Genomic DNA, 18372 nt, shown 5'->3' on the forward strand with positions numbered 1-18372 from the left:
GTCGGGAAAAAGATACAAAAGTCTGAGGACACGTACCAACCGACTTAAGAACAGCTTCTTCCCTGCTGCCATCAGACTTTTGAATGGACTTACCTCGTAATAATTTGATCTTTCTCTACACCCTAGCTGTGACTGTGACACTACATTCTGCACTCTCTCCTTTCCTTCTCTATGAACGGTATGCTTTGTCTGGAAAGCGCACAAGAAACAATACTTTTCATTGTATGTTAATACATGTGACAATAATAAATCAAATCAAATCAGGCTTGAGAGGCCAAATGAACTTGAACTCACAATTGCTCACACGCAGGGTTTCCATCATCTCTCAGATGTGCTGTTGGAAGGTGTACAGGGATATGTTGGAAATGTTAACTGTTGCCTCCTAGAGCGACGGTGCCAGTGCCAGTGCCGAGCCCACTCTGGTGTGAGATGATAGGTCCTGTTGAAGGAGATGGCACAGCTCTGGGAATCGGAGTCACCTCAGGCATTGCAGCTGGCTGAGGCGGAGGCATGAGAAACTCTCTGTGGAAATCTGTGGTGGGCATGATCTTCTATAGAGAGCCCAATACCTACTGGCTCTTCACTGAGCTTCCCCTCTCTACCCCCATTTGTCTGGCATGTTGCTGATGCAGAGATGCTGCAATTACAGCCGCCCTTCCTCTTACAGCCTTTGTGCGGGCGGTTGCCTCTGTCCTCCAAGACTGTGAGAATGCAACAACACACCCTCCAAATCCAATAAGTCACCACAACACCTCCAAAGACATCTCACACTACGTCCACAAACTCTGCGACACCAGAAGTCAGTCAAAAACACCTCAGCTGCAAGTTGGATGACAGTTCCTTTAAACGGTTCTGGTGGAGTTGTCCCTGGTGCAGCCGAACGCATTTTCAGCCACGGGTCATTAGCGCAGCTGTTCCCCGCACCCGTGCCATCCAAGTTTCAAAAATGTTCTTCAGACCAACAGCTGTTGGACATCACAGTCTGCCTACATCAAATGCTTCCAGCACATACATGACAGCACAGTGGTTAGCACTGCTGCCTCGCAGCGCTAGGGACCCGGGTTCAATTCCGGCCTCAGGTCACTGTCTGTGTGGAGTTTGCACATTCTCCCCGTGTCTGCCTAGGTTTCCTCCGGGTGCTCCGGTTTCCTCACACAGTCCAAAAATGTGTGGGTTAGGTGGATTGGCCGTGCTAAATTGACCCTTAGTGTCAGAGGGGCTAGCTAGGGTAAATGTGTGGGGATAGGGCCTGAGTGGGATTGTGGTCGGTGCAGACTTGATAGGCCAAATGGCCTCCTTCTGCATTGTAGGATTCTATGATGACCTGCCCATGTTAGTCCTGTTCCCTGTGCAGGGAACCTTGGTGGGGGAAGGGGGAGGGGGGGTGATGTCAGAAGCTGCCCATACCATTTTCTGACTTTAAGACCAAAGTAGCTCAGGACATTTTCATAGAATCACAGAATCCCGTACAGTGCAGAAGGAAGCCATTTGGCCCATCGGGTCTGCACCGACCACAATCCCACCCATCCCTGTAACCACATGTATTTACCCTGTTAGTCCCTCTAATACTAAGGGGCAATTTAGCATGGCCAATCCACCTAACCCGCACATCTTTGGAGTGTGGGAGGAAACTGGAGCACCCGAAGGAAACCCATGCAGACACGGGGAGAACATACAAACTCCACACAGAAAGTCACCTGAGGCCAGAATTGAACCCGGGTCCTGGTGCTGTGAGGCAGCAGTGCTAACCACTGTGCTACCAGGGCACCCAATTTTTCCAGGTTAAAGATAGATGCAAACTGTTGTATTATGGTTCTGATGAATTCTGTTCCTGATGGTGGTCAGGCTACCCTCTCCAGCATTTTCAGTTTTTAATTCATTAGCGTATAATAATACCACAGCACTGTTTTCACTTGCAAAAGAAATTTCAGAAATCATCGCATTCTGCACTGAAAAGAGAACATTCATTTCTCCAAAGCATTATTCATTCGTACAGTACATTAGTCTCACATATCAACTTAAGTCATCATGGCACCCCGCTTATCAATAGATTTTACAATCCTTTTATAAAGCATTTTATTATTGCTATTATTTGTGATGCAAGGTTAGTTGTTATATACAGTTCAACTAAACAATGCCTACAAAAGCACTTAAGCAAAGCATCAGCGAAGGTTTAAAGAGAAAAGCTAGTGATTATTTAATGAGCTGATGTAATGGCCTGAGTTCCAAAATGTAATTTGCAACAAGGGAGGAAATCATTATTTGCAAAGGGCACAAACAAGACATTAAAATGGCTTACAGATAAATGTTGTTTTAGAGAATTCTGGTGGAGGCTGTTGACTAAATATATGCATTTTTACACAAGTCAGCTGATGGGGCTATTAGGAGTAAATGTCTATCAGCTAATTGATCTGAGAAAGTCTGCAGACAACTTGAGATGAAGATCAAAGGCACTTCTCTTTTGCAAAGTGGACTGGCAGCCTCATACCAGATGCTTTTCCTCATGTCCTGTCATGTTTGATAATTGCGTGGCAGGTACTGTCGATTTTGGCCACATCCCTGAGATGAAAGCGCTGTGTGCCCGAGAGGATATTGCACTCCGAGTTGGATTTTTTTTTGATGGAAAAAAGTTTGTCTCTATATAAGACCTGAGATGGTCAGTGTCTCGTTACAACTCTATTAACGACTGCTGAGACCACTCGCTCCCCAAGGCTGAGTCACATGGCCAGTTTGCTGTCCAAGTGTCAGACTGACTTGTTGGAATTGGATAGAACCCACACTTACTCCCCAGTTTGTGCGGTTTGCTAACCCAGATGAGGCGATAATGGGGAAGTGAAAAAGTGCTGAAGAGTGTTATAATTCTTCAGTAGCACTGAATGAAGGATACCAAGGCAACCAGGGCCCCTTCTTCTGATTGCCGTGCACTAGATAAGGAAGCTTATTTTGACCATCTGTATTCATCCATCCAGAGAGATTCTTAACTCCCACCTGCAAAACTACAGAGTCCAAAATAATTCCAGACTTTTTGCTTCGAATTACAGAATCATACAGTGCAAAAGAGGCCCTTCGGCCCATTGAGTCTGCACCTGACCTGCACCTAATCCCATTGACCAGCACTTGGCCCGTAGCCCTGGATGTTATGATGTGCCAAATGCTCAAAGAGATACTTTTTAAAGGATGTGAGACAACCCCCCTCTATCATCCTCCCAGGAAGAGCATTCCAGACGATCCCCACCCTCTGGGTAAAAAGGTTTTTCCTCATATCCCCACTAAACCTCCTGCCCCTCACCTTGAACTTGTGTTCCCTCGTGACTGACCCTTCAACTAAGGGGAACAGCTGCTCTTTATCCACTCTGTCCATGTCTCTCATAATCTTGTACACCTTGATTAGGTCACCCCTCAGTCTTTTCTGCTTCAACAAAAACAACCCAAGCCTATCCAACCTCTTTTCATAATTTAAATGTTCCATTCCATCTGGGCAGCACGGTGGGAGGACGGCACGATGATACAGTGGTTAGCACTGCTGCTTCACAGCGTCAGGAACCCAGGTTCGATTCATGGCTTGAGTCACTGTCTGTGTGGATTCTGTACATTCTCCCCATGTTTGCATGGGTTTCCTCTGGGTGCTCCGGTTTCCTCCCACAGTCCGAAAGACGTGCTGATTAGGTGTATTGGCCATGCTAAATTCTCCCTCAGTGTACCCAAACAGACCGCCGGAGTGTGGCGACTAGGGGATTTTCACAGTAACTTCATTGCAATGTAATGCAAACCTACTTGTGACACTAATAAATAAACTTTATCCTGGTGAATCTCCTCTGCATCCCCTCCAGTACAATCATATCCTTCCAATAATGTGGTGATCAGAACTGCACACATAACTCTAGCTGTGGCCTCACAAAAGTTCTATGTAACTCCAGCATGGCCTCCCTGCTTTTGTAATCTATGCCTCAATTGATAAAGGCAAGTGTCCCATATGACCATGGTATCTTCTGCATCCACTTGAGAGGGCAGAGGAGGCTTCAGTTTGGCGTCATTACTATATAACTATATACCTCATTAAGATTACCTCAGACATGGGTTTTTCCTAAACCAAAAAACCCAAGTTTCTGTAATATTTTCCCATAGTTTGGACAACTCATACTGGGGACCAATCTTGTTATTGTTTTCTTTGCCAGCACATAATTGTATTTCTCATTTTGCGGCCACCAATACTCAAGGCCCAGTCTGACACCAAAGCCTTTTTGATCTTGATCAGCAGAGACCCAGTTGGTAGTGGTCTCAGTTCTGAGTCAACAGGTCAAATATTCAAGTTCCACTCCACAAACCTATATGTCGGTTGACACTTCAGTTCTTCACTGAGGGGGTCTTTTCAAATGACACCAAACTGAAGCCTCCGCTGCCCTCTCAAGTGGATGCAAAAGATACCATGGTTCCACTCATAGAAGAGTGGGGAAATTTTCCTAGTACCCATGGGTTGCAAGGTGGCACAGTGGGTAGCACTGCTGCCTCACAGCGCCAGGGACCCAGATTCGATTCCCAGCTTGGGTCACTGTCTGCGCAGAGTCTGCACGTTCTCCCCATGTCTACACCGGTTTCCTCCGGGTGCTCCAGTTTTGTCCCACAGTCCAAAAGGCGTGCTGCTTAGGGGGTGCATTGGCCATGTTAAATTCTCCTTCAGTGTACCCGAACAGGTGCCGGAGTGTGGCGACTAGGGGATTTTCACAGTAACTTCACTGTAGTAAGCCTAATTGTGATTAAAAAATAAACTTAATGTTTATCCCTTTGCTAACAGCACTGAAATGGATTATCTGGTTATTTTCACATTGCTTTCTGTGGGTGCTGTGTGCATATCAGCACTTTGGGTGTACCTACACCACATGGACTGTAATGGTTCAAGAAAGCAGCTTACCACCACCACCTTCTCAAGAGCAATAAGGGTTTGGCAATAAATGATTTGATTTGATTTGATTTATTATTGTCACATGTATTAACATACAGTGAAAAGTATTGTTTCTTGCGCGTTAAACAGACAAAGCATACCGTTCATAGAGAAGGAAATAAGAGAGTGCAGAATGTACTGTTACAGTCACAGCTGGGGTGGAGAGAAAGATCAGCTTAATGCAAGGTAGGTCCATTCAAAGGTCTGACAGCAGCAGGGAAGAAGCTGTTCTTGAATCGGTTAGTAAGTGACCTGAGACTTATGTATCTTTTTCCCGAAGGAAGAAGGTGGAAGAAAGAATGTCCGGGGCGCTTGGGGTCCTTAATTATGCTGGCTGCTTTGCCGAGACAGCGGGAAGTATAGACAGAGTCAATGGATGGGAGGCTGGTTTGTGTGATGGATTGGGCTACATTCATGACCTTTTGAAGTTCCTTGCGGTCTTGGGCAGAGCAGGAGCCATACCAAGCTGTGATACAGCCCAGAAAGAATGCTTTCTATGGTGCATTTGTAAAAGTTGGTGAGAGTCAGAGCTGACATGCCAAATTTCCTCGGTCTTCAGAGAAATTAGAGGCATTGATGGGCTTTCTTAACTATAGTGTCGGCATGGGGGGGGGGACCAGGACAGGTTGTAGGTGATCTAGACACCTAAAAACTTGAAGCTCTCGACCCTTTCTACTTTGTCCCCATTGATATAGACAGGGGCATGTTCTCCTTTACGCTTCCTGAAGTCGATGACAATCTCCTTCGTTTTGTTGACATTGAGGGAGAGATTATTGTTGCCGCACCAGTTCACCAGATTCTCTACCTCATTCCTGTACTCTGTCTCGTCATTGTTTGAGATCCGAACCACTATGGTGGTCTTGTCAACTTGAAAATCGAATTGGAAGGGAATTTGGCCGCACAGTCATAGGTGTATTAGACGGCTGAGAACACAGAGAACACAAATGTTGGCCTAGCCAGTGATGCTCACACCCTGTAAATCAATGAAAATGGCATTCTACTTTTAAATTGGCTGCAAAGTGCTTTGGGATGTCCTTAGAGAATGAAAGGCATTATATAAATGCAAGTCTTCTTTGTGAACTCTGTTTCACTGTTCTGGTGATGTGGTATAATATCTGCTAAGTTTTGTTCATCACTGTTCTGCATTGTTTGGGGTGTTTATCATTGAGTCTGCTCAGGAGCTCTCTCATCTCAGCTACTTCATGGGTGTTAGGGACTATCACGCTGGTTTTCCTGTTGCATTTAAAAACTATCATTCCCCTCAAGTAGCCAAACAAAGTCACAGAGTGGTTCCAAGATGAGCTTTATTCTAGCTATAGGACTCTGAATGTCCCTCAGGGCATTCAGAGTGAAAAACATCAGAAATACATAGGCAATTAAAGCCTCAGCTTCAATGACAAGTAATTAGCATATACCAATAGATATAAAGGAGTTATCTCCATCCAATCATAGTTATGGTTACATCATGTATGCATAGGGTATAATGCCCAATTAAAACATGTGCATGTTATATCACCAAGAAATGATAGCTATATCTCTGACCAATGATATCTCAACCTCCCTTTCCATTGTTCCTTGTTTTAGTGGGCAGATATGAACTGCAGCTGCACATCATTCAATTTTGAATATGATGGGAATGGAGGGATATGGTCCTCGGAGGAATCAGGGGTTTTAGTTCAGTCGGGCAGCATGGTCGGTGCAGGTATGGAGGGCCGAAGAGCCTGTCCCTGTGCTGCAATTTTCTTTGTTCTTTGTTCTTTGTTCTAAATAGTCCTCGAGTGTTATCAGGACTTACTTTAATTAAAACCTGTCATTTGCACATAGCTTTCCCTGTGTGACTGAGGTTCAGCTTGCAGCGTGTGAGATTTTTAAACTCGTGTGATTTTTAACCCTTTCAATAGGTACACGTGTTAGGGGCTATTTCAATGCCCTGGGCTATTAAAATCAGTCGGTATGCCCTCTGCTGACATTCTGAATCGATCCCACTATCTTGAGTTTTGCCAACACTGAGTAACACTAAAGATGTCAAATGAAGATGATCTTCCTTAACTACGCGGATCAGGATCTGAGAAGGTCTTTGAACCCTGAATACGAACCTACTTTCAGAGAAATCATTGTGGTTTTCCCACCAGGGGGAAGACAGTGGGGAAAGATTCCGGGTTAGAAACTTGTCTTTTACTTTTGGTTCGGCTTTTCTTGTGAGACCAGGAGAAGCAGAAATGAGGAGATTTACTTTCTATTTCTGTCCAGTGTTTGAAATGAGTCCTCATTGTCCACCCAGTCACTCCCCAATACCACTAAACACACCATCAAGCACAGAACTCCAATGGAAATGTGTTGTTACTCAATGTTGAGCATCAAACGATAGAATCGTACAGCACACAGAGTAGCCATGCTACCCAACTAAGGCGCTTCATCAGGTTTTCTGTGGACAATCTGGTTTTTATTTGGTTTGTCCACTATCTGGTCGTGATGCCTTTACACCTGGTTTACTGGAGTTGAGACACAAGAGGAATTTAAGGAGGATTACACTTAAAATACAGGAGGCGATAAGATGTGACACCAGCAATGATGAAAGGGGAAAGGAAAGAAACTCATCTTTGAGTGTGATTAAATTGAAAAGAAAATAAACAATACAAGTAGGCAAGATAAAGAGAAACTGTTTCGGAAAGCATGAATGTAGGAATTAGGAGCAGAAGGAGGCACTTTCAACCCTTCGAGCCTGTTCTGCCATTCAATCAGATCATGGCTGATTTCTCCCTGGTCTCAAAACCACCTCACCACCTGTTCCCCATATTCCTTTAAACCGTTTTTTAAAATCAGAAATATATCTACCTCCTTTTTGAAAGAATTCAATGATTCAGACTCCACCGTACTATGTGGCAGCGAGTTCCACCCTCTGCAAGAAGTAGTTCCTCCTCACCTCAGTTTGAAACCTACCGCCTCTCAACATATGCCGATAATGTGATGTGTGATGAAGTGTTGGAACTGGAAAGAAATCACAAAATGAGAGTTTAGCACTGAAGGTGAAGTCTTTGACAAATAGAAAGAAGGGGATAAAAGTAGGTAGTGGGTGCATAAAGTACAAAATTGGTAAAATATTGTTTGAAAGGGATGCAGCCACAAAAGATGGGACAGAATGTATAATAGAGTTGTATAATAGAGTTGTATAATAGAGTTGTATAATAGAGTTGTATGGTGATCAACATCAAGGGAATATAGAGGGAAATGGAGGACAAAGCTTTCTGAAGTTGGAGGTGAACGTGAGCAGCACAGCGGCACAGTGGTTAGCACTGCTGCCTCACAGTGTCAGGGACCTGGGATCAATTCCAGCCTCAGGTCACTGTGCGGAGTCTGCACATTGTCTGCGTGGCTTTCCTCCGGCTCCAGTTTCCTCAGTAAGAAGTCTCACAACACCAGGTTAAAGTCCAACAGGTTTATTTGGTAGCAAATACCATAAGCTTTCGGAGCGCTGCTCCTTCATCAGATGGAGTGGAAATGTGCTCTCAAACAGTGCACAGAGACACAAAATCAAGTTACAGAATACTGATTAGAATGCGAATCCCTACAGCCAGCCAGGTCCGGCCACAGTCCAAAAGAAGTGCTGGTTAGGTGTATAGGCCATGATAAATTCTCCCTCAGTGAAATGAACAGGTGTCAGAATGTGGCAACTAGGGGATTTTCACATTAAAATCATTGCAGTGTTAATGTGAGCTGACTTGTGACACTAATAAATAAACTTAAAAAACAAAACTTTTAAATGAATGCTTTGAAATTGAGGAATACAGGAAAAACTCCAGGCAAGTGACAACAGAACATGGAAAAATTCTTGCAGAAACAGAATTAGAAGTGGTAACAATAATTTGGGATCAAATATATACCAAGGGATACATTCCAAGTGAGTTGAGACATCTGGGGGTTACCATTGTCCAGAAAGTGAACTGGACTAGCTATATAAACACTGTGGTTACAAGTCACCACCTCACCTCCACCTCTTGCAACCCTTCCACTGTCCCTAAATTGTCATGATGTGAAGATGCCGGCGTTGGACTGGGGTAAGCACAGTAAGTAGTCTCACAACACCAGGTTAAAGTCCAACAGGTTTATTTGGTAGCACGAGCTTTCGGAGCACTGTCCCTTACCTGATGAAGGAGCCATGCTCCGAAAGCTCGTGCTACCAAAGAAACCTGTTGGGCTTTAACCTGGTGTTGTGAGACTTCTTACTGTGCCTAAATTGTCACACTGTTCCTCCGACACCCAGCACTGGATGAACAGAAATATCCTCCAGTTAAATATTGGGAAGTCTAATCTTTATCTTCAGTCTCTGCCACAAACTCTGTATCCTTATCACCGAATCCATCCCTCTCCATGGCAACAGTCCAAGGCTGAACCGACTGTTCACAATCCCAGTGTCATATTTCATTTCAACCACATACCCTCCACTAAAACCACCTATTCCACCCACTGTACCATAATCCCCATAATGGGGCAGCATGGTGGCACAGTGGTTAGCCCTACTGCCTCACAGCACCAGGGATGATTCCATTCCCGGCTTGGGTGACTGTGTGGAGTCTGCACGTTCTCCCCGTGTCTGCGTGGGTTTCCTCCGGGTGCTCCGGTTTCCTCCCACAGTCTAAAAGACGTGCAGGTTAGCTGCATTGGCCATGCTAAATTCTCCTTAGTGTACCCGAACAGACGCAGAGGTGTGGCGGCCAGGGGATTTTACAGTAACTTAATTGCAGTGTAAATATAAGCCTACTTGTGACACTAATAAATAAATCCAACACTGCCCTGTCTCAGGTTATCTGCTGCTGAAACCTTTGTAACCTGCAGACTTGACAATTTTAACACACTCCCAAATTCTACCTGCTTGAACTTGAGGTTATCTGAAACTCTACTGCCCCTATTCGAACTCGTACCAAATTCCATTCATCCATCAGCTGTGTGCTTGCTGATTTATGCTGACTCCCAGTTAGGCAAAATTTTAATGTTAAAATTCTCACCCTCCATGGCTTCTTCCCACCCTATCCATGGAATTTCCTCCAGTCGTACAACCTTCCAAGATATCTGCACTCCTCCAGTTCTGGCCTCTTGACCACCCCTGATTTTAATTGTCCTATTATTGGTGGTTGTGGCTTCAGCCCTTTAACTATAGAACTTTCTCTCTAACCCTCTCAGGCACTCCTAAACCTAGCCCTAGCCCAATTGAACCACTTGATTATCTCTACCTTAATATCGCCTCATGTGTCGCGGTGTCGTATTTTGTTTTATAATGTCATGCAAAGCACTTTGGGGTGCTTTAGTACATTACTACGTTAAAGACACCATATAAATATAAGTTGATGATGTTGTTGCAATTAAATGCATTTTCAAGTTCTTTATCCCCCCTTATAACTAGGACGGCATGGTGGCACAGCAGTTAGCACTGCTGCCTCACAGTGCCAGGGACCCAGTTTCAATTCTGGCCTTGGGTGACTGTCCATGTGGAGTTTGCATGTTCTCCCCATGTCTGCGTGGGTTTCCGCCAGGTGCTCCGGTTTCCTCCCACACTCCAAAGATATGCAGGTTAGGTTAATTGGTCATGCTAAAATGCACCTTAGTGTCCCAAGACACATAGGTTTGGGGGATTAGTGGGGTAAATACATGAGGTTACAGGGTAAGCCTGGGTAAGAGTTGATGCAGACTCGTAGGGCTGAATGGCCTCCTTCTGCACTGTAGGGATTCTATGATTCGATTTTGGTGAATTATTGGATATGGCTGCACTTTCCAGAATGACAAACCCGTGTGTCACAGTGCCCTGAGTAGAAGCATTTTTGCTCGTTCAGAGGTGAGACCATTGGGGGTGAGCTTACACAGAGAAATCAATCGGAATGAGGGTATGCAATCCCAAAATGCTCACTAAAACCCTGAACTCCAACGTAATTTAGAGGAACTGAGCTGAAGCTGGGGATTTGCCTTTCTTTACTCAGGGCTGGCTTCTCAATTGGACATTGATTTTTGCATGTTCTTTTCAAGCTGTTTTGCTGGGGTTATTTGGTGGGCATTGGGACATATAAATGACCAAAAAATGTTTTAAAACTCCGAGTTACACCATTCTTCATCACTCATCAGATAGAATGGGGAGGCAGTGGCACAGTGGTGTTGTCACTGAACTAGTTAATCCAGAGCAATATCTGTGGACCTGTGTTCAAATCCCACCATGGTAAATGATTTGATTTATTATTGAGGTGGAGATGCCGGCGTTGGACTGGGGTGGGCACAGTAAGAAGTCTCACAACACCAGATTAAAGTCCAACAGGTTTATTTGGAATCACAAGTTTTCGGAGCGCCGCTCCTTCATCGGGTGAGTGGAGGTTAGTTCACAAACACGGCATATATAGGCAAAGACACAATTGCAAAATAATTACAGATTGGAATGTGAAGAATGGTTGGAATGCGAGTCTTTACATGTATTCAAGTCTTTACAGGTACAAACAGTGTACGTAGAGAGAGGGATAATCACAGGTTAAAGAGGTGTGAATTGTCTCTTTATTATTGTTACACGTATTGGTCTGGTTAAAAGTAGTGTTTCTTGTGGGCTATACAGACAAAGCATACCGTACATTGAGTACATTGGGGAGAAGGAAAGGAGAGGGTGCAGAATGTAGTGGTACAGTCATAGCTAGGATGTAGAGAAAGATCAACTCAATATGAGGTAGGTCCATTCAAAAGCCTGATGGCAACAGGGAAGAAGGTGTTCTTGAGATGGTTAAATTTGAATTCAATAAAAAATCTGGAATTAGAAGTCTAACGATCACCATGAAACCATTGTCGTAAAAACCCATCTGGTTCACTAATGTCCTTTAGGTAAGGAAATCTGTCATCCTTACTGGGTCTGGTCTACATGTGACAGCAATGTTGTTGACTTAAATGCCCTCTGAAATGGAGGGCAGTTAGGGATGGGCTGGCCCAGCCAGTGATGCTCACATCCTGTACTTGAATTGAAAGAAGGCGTCAGTGAATGCTCTCTGTACAGATTTTATTTATTGTCCATTTCTTTGTCCTCAAAAGGCATGTTGTGTTTGAGTTCCTTACAGTCAGGATTTGCTCCATAAACTAGCGCAGACTATCTTAAAACTCACAGCTGCTGCATCACAAATCTGTTTTTATAGCTCGCTGTGTTTTCACTAAGGGAGACAAGCTATTGCTAAAGATCATAAGACAAAGATGCAGCAAAAACCATAATAAGTATAATGATGTATGTTTTAAAAATGCAAAATATGGAGCAGCTCTATATTAAAAACTCAAACTTCTTAAATTGATTTAATGCTACAGTCTTTCATACATAATTATGGGTGTGGAGGAAGATTAAGGAAGATTGTAGGCTTTGAGGCCCCCCCTCCCCCTCCACTCCCTGTCTGTTGAGGTCAGGAACATTTATAGTAAGAAGTAAATGTGAATAGTTTGACTGGATCATTATGGTCACTGTGTGGTCTTCAGAGAGATGGGCCTGATCTGACCACAGGACTCACTGCAACAATAACATCAATGTTTAAGGGGGAATGAAGAGGAATATTTCTATATATTGGCGTCGAAAAGGTTTAAAATGTCCTGCTACTGGCAGTTCTTATTTCCTCGACCTTGCACTGTATTGCAATGCTCTTCTTTTCCTAATTAGAATCAGTTCTTTATAAGATGAAGCTCTGTTATTAGGAGCAGTGTTACACTATGAAAGGCTGCAACCTATCTTCACAGAATCATAGATCTATCTTACAGCTGCTAACAACAACATTCCAATTTTTTATACAGTCCATGACTAACAGCAGAGAATGCGATCATTCTGTCCATCATCGCTGTGTCCAGATCAACTCCTAAACTGGAGCAATCTACTCCAATCTTAATGTTTTTGTTTTTTTCATTTATTCTTCCATAAGGTGTGGGTGTCACTGGCAAGGTCAGAATTTATTGTTCATCCCGAGTCACCCGTCAGAAGGTGGTGGTGAGCTACCTTCTCCAATGCTGCATACTTCGTGGTGAAGCCATAGTGCTGTTAGTTTAAAGTTTATTTATTAGTGTCACAGGTAGGCTTACATTAACACTGCAATGAAGTTACTGTGAAAATCCCCTAGTCGTCATATTCCAGCACTTGTTCGGGTACACTGAGGGAAAATTTAGCATGGCCAATGGACGTCTTTCGGACTGTGGGAGGGAACCGGAGCACCCAGAGGGAACCCATGCAGACACGGGGAGAACGTGCAAACATCACACAGACAGTGACCCAAGCCGGGAATCGAACCCAGGTCCCTGGCGCTGTGAGGCAGTAGTGCTAACCACTGTGCCACTGTACCACCCACAAATAGGGAGTTCCAGGATTTCAATTCAGCGGCGTTCACGAAATGCTATCAAAGGAACCATGGTGCAGTGCATCTTGTCAGCGGCACACATTGTGTCCTGGTAGCGGAGGGAGTGAATGTTTAAGGTGATGGAAGGCGTGCCAATAAACAGGCCTCTCTGTCCTGGATAGTGTTGGGCTTCTTGAGTGTTGTTGGAGCTGCGTTCTTTCAGGCAGCAGGAGAGTAATTCCATCATATGCCTGACTTTGGAGAGTGAGGACATGAATTACTCGCCACAGGATTCCTAGCCTCTGACCTGCGCTTGTAACTATAGTATTTATATTGCTGATTCAGTTAAGTCTCTGGTCAATGGTGTAATCCTGGTTTTCAGTGGTAGGGAATTCAGCGATGGTAATGCCATTGACTGTCAAGGAGAGATGGTTAGATTCTTTCTTGCTGGAGGTGGTCATTACCTGGCACCTATGTGGTGCAAATATCACTTGCCACTCATCAAGCTAAGGCTGAACGTTGTCCAACTCTTGCTTAGAGAGGGATTGCTTCAGTATCTGATGAGTTGCGAATGGTGCTGAATATTGTGCAATTGGCCCTGCTATTCTTGCCCTTTCCACATTTTTAGATTCTCCCTTTTCAAATAGCTACCCTGTTCCCTCTTAAATTATGTTATAATCTCCGCCTAAACAGCTGCTAATGATAAAAGATTTACCCTTTAATAATCCTCTACAAAAGCATTTCTTTTTGCTTCCTCTTTATTTCTTTGACTATGATCATAAATTTAAGTTCTCTTGTTCTCAATTTACTAATGAGTGCGAGCAACCTATCATTCTTTTCAGCTATCAACAACTCTGAAGTATTCAGAAGACTCCATATTCCATGTCAAGGAACAGGCAGGGTTATCAATCATGGGTACAGTTTGATGTGAGAATTTTCTCAAAGCACATTAGCTGAGTTTCTGGATTAATAGGCTAGCGATGATACCATCAGGCCATCATCTCCTCAGAATTAGACATAGGTGAGGCCAGGAGCGCTGGATCATGTCAGTGAATACATGGAAAATTAGGCAGATCAGGGAACACCTCTTCAGTGAAACCTGCCTGACTTTCCTCCATTCCTTTAAATGAGAGAAATTCCAGTGAGTTCCTTTCCAGGCCTGGACTCTGTAATGCCCAGTTTTCCTGATCTTTGCTGCATCCGCATGATCCAGGCCATCCAGGCACAGGCCTGGCAAAATCTTCCTGAAAAGCCTCTGCAAGATTCGCCAGATCTGGTTTACCATACAAGGTTCCCCCTTCAGGATCAGGGTTTGACAACACAATACAAGAACAAACAAGAACGAGAAGTAGGAGTAGGCCAACCAGGCCTTCAAGCCTGCCCCACCATTCAACACAATTATGGCTGATTTATGCTGGCCTAAACTCTTTTTCTGTGCCATTTCCCCATAGCCTTCTATTCTCTGCGATATATTCCATGATCTATCATATATTTATCCACCTCCACATTAAATACAGCTAATGATCTAGCCTCAGCTATCCATTGAGGCAGAGAATTCCAGAGATTCACCCACTTCTGCAAGAAGAAATTTCTACACACCTCAGTTTGAAATGACTTACCCTTTATCTCAGAGCTATGTCCCCTTGTTTGAGACTCTAATTTACTCAAGACTTTAATTTGGGTGATTTCTTTTCTCTCTCCTTTTACAAAACCTTTCTCCTGCCATCTAATCGAGGAAGCAAAGAGAAAAATGGCAAGTGCTGATCGATTGGAATAATGAAACAGAGAATACTGAAAATATACAGCGATACGTTTTTGAGTTTAAAGTTTAATTATTTAGTGTCACAATTGGTTTACATTAACACTGCAATGAAGTTACTGTGAAAATCCCCAAGTCGCCACACCCTGGTAGCTGTTCGGGTACACTGAGGGAGAATTTAGCATGGCCAACGCACCTAGCCAGCACGTCTTTCAGAGTGTGGGAGGAAACCGGAGCACCCGGAGGAAACCCACGCAGACACGGGGAGAACATGCAAACTCCACGCAGACGGTGACCCAAGCTGGGAGTCGAACCCAGGTCCCTGGTGCTGTGAGACAGCAGGGCTGACCATTGTGTCCTGACTTTGCAAAGTGATGAGTGTTTCAGGTCGAGTCCTTTCAGCAGAACTAACAATCTACACCCAAAACAGAGACAGAGTGCAGGAATGAGATAGAGAATCTGGTGAACTGGTGCGGCAACAATAATCTCTCCCTCAATGGCAACAAAATGAAGGAGATTGTCATTGACTTCAGGAAACATAAAGGAGAACATGCCCCTGTCTACATCAACGGGGATGAAGTAGAAAGGGTCGAGAGCTTCACGTTTTTAGGTGTCCAGATCACCAACAACCTGTCCTGGCCCCCCATGCCGACACTATAGTTAAGAAAGCCCACCAACACCTCTACTTTCTCAGAAGACTGAGGAAATTTGGCATGTCAGCTACGACTGTCACCAACTTTTACAGATGCACCATAGAAAACATTCTTTCTGGTTGTAACACAGCTTGGTATGGCTCCTGCTCTGCCCAAGACCGCAAGAAACTACAAAAGGTCGTGAATGTAGTCCAATCCATCACGCAAACCAGCCTCCCATCCATTGACTCTGTCTATATTTCCCGCTGCCTCGACAAAGCAGCCAGCATAATTAAGGACCCCACGCACCCCGGACATTCTCTCTTCCACCTTCTTCCATCGTGAAAAAGGTACAAAAGTCTGAGGTCACGTACCAACCGATTCAAGAACAGCTTCTTCCCTGCTGCTGTCAGACTTTTGAATGGACTTACCTTACATTAAGTTGATCTTTCTCTACACCCTAGCTAAGACTGTAACGCTACATTCTGCACTCTCTCATTTCCTTCTCTATGAACAATATGCTTTGTCTGTAAAGCGCGCAAGAAACAATACTTTTCACTGTATGTTAATACGTGACAATAATAAATCAAATCAAATCAAAACCTTAACCTGCTGTTTTGATTTGCAGATTCCTCAATATACCATTTCTAGTTTTGCATCATGTAGTTGTGTCTTCAGACACAGCTCATTTCCAGTTTACCTCACAAACAGTGGATTTGCGTTGTGCTGACCACAGGCATGGATTGTTATGTTCCTAGCTATCACTGATAAGAATCCACGGAAGCAGGGAGTGACCTGGCACAGGAAACAGGTTGCAGTTTCATAAATTTTGGGGGATTTTTTTTTCTCTCTCTCAGAAAGCTCCACATTTCGTTATTTCCTTCCATGTTATCTGCAGACAATCCCCCTCAGAGCTGAAAGCTGTCGGAAACAGGAAGGCTGGCGGGGGTCTGTTTTAGTGAACGCCGTTCAAGGCTTCATTTGGCAGGAGTGGAGCAGGCCGGGCCACTTAAAATACATCCAGAGCCAGACCTCTTCACCCAGTCTCGCCAAGGATATCCAATCAGAGGCAAGAGTACCCCAGGGACATCTGTAACCACATTCAAGGAAGGTTAGACTATTTCCCACTCAGCTGAGAGTTCTTTAGGAGAGATTTCTAATCAGTTCACTGTCAGGCCTGTTTCCTCTGATCATTTTAAATAGCTCCAGTGCTGTCAAAATGATCGCAGGGACTAAAAGTGGGGGGTCGCCGAGAGACACTCAACTCCTATGTAAGATATTCAATGGCACACGCTGAATGGGTAACACAGCCTTTCTGACAAGATGTTTGTACATCCTGATTAAATCATTTCCAAACACATAAACCAAGGTTCTCATTTTTCCTTTACTCACAGTCTGCGAACATCTACAACTTAGCACACACAAGGCTTTTAAAACTATTTCATACCTATCCATTCAGCTGCTTCAAAAGTGTGTGTACACAGGAGAGCCACTTCAACCTCATTCAGTTTGACCAAGTCCATTAGGGAACAAGACAACAAGTTGACTTTTAAGTTAGGTCACGGTATTCTTCTATTACTTTTTAATTGATCTCCTTTCCTAAAAGCCCCAGCCTTTAAGTGGCAGCTTGGTTTAGTTGGGGGAGCGCTTTCCTCTGAGGCAGTAAATTGTGTGCTCAAAGGCTTCTCTCGAAACCTGAGCGTGTAATCTTGGCTGGGAGCTCGGTGCAGCACTGAGGGAGGTGGGGGTGCTGTATTCCGAGTGAGACATTAAAGCAAGACTCCTGTCGTCCTCAGGTATGGGATGTCAATGTTCACAGGGCACTTTACTGCAGAAGAATAGGGAGTTCGTCCTGGCCAATCATGGAATCATAGAACAGGTACGGCATAGCAGGAGGCCATTTGGCCCATTGCTTCATGCCGGCTCTCTGCAAGAACAATCCACCTCAACCCATTCCCCAGCCTTTTCCCTGCACACCTGTAAATGTTTTCCTTTCCGATAATTATCCACTTCCCTTCTGAGAGTCACGGTTGAATGTACCTTCACCATACTCTCAGGCAATACCTTCCAGGTCCTAATCACTCACTGTTTAAAAGGTTTTTCCTCATGACACCATTGCTTCTTTTTGCCGATCACCTGAAATCAGCCTCTCATGGTTCTTGACCCTTACACCAATGGGAATAGTTTCCCTCTATTTCCTCTGTCCAGACTCCTCAAGCTTTTGAACAACTGTATCAAATTTCCTCTCAATCTTCTCTTCTCCAAGGAGGGCAGTCCTAGCTTCTTTAATTTATTTCTGTAACTGAGATTCCTCATTCTTGGAACGACTGTCATGAATCTTTTCTGCATCCTCTTTAAGCCTCCACCTCCTTCCTAAAGTGTGGTGCTCAGAGCTGGAGATAGTGCTCCCGCTGAGGCCAAAGTGTTTTTTCCAGGTTTATCACAATGTCCTTGCTTTGTACTCTATGTCCCTATTGATAAAGCTGAGGAGGCCGTATGCTTTATTAACCACACTCTCAACCTGTCCTGCCACCTTCAATGATTTATGCACATATCTTCTTAGGCAGTCACTCGGAGTCGAGGGTGACTTTCGTCCAGAGTATAAATGAGTTCTCAGGTGACTGAGAAGTGCAATGCATGACCGACAGTCTCTGTCTTAGGTGGGGCAGACGGTGGTTGGAGCAGTGGATGGTGGGGTGCCTGCGTTGCACCGGTTCCTTT

This window comes from Mustelus asterias, chromosome 2 (genome assembly GCF_964213995.1).
Source record: "Mustelus asterias chromosome 2, sMusAst1.hap1.1, whole genome shotgun sequence".
Taxonomy (NCBI): Eukaryota; Metazoa; Chordata; class Chondrichthyes; order Carcharhiniformes; family Triakidae; genus Mustelus; species Mustelus asterias.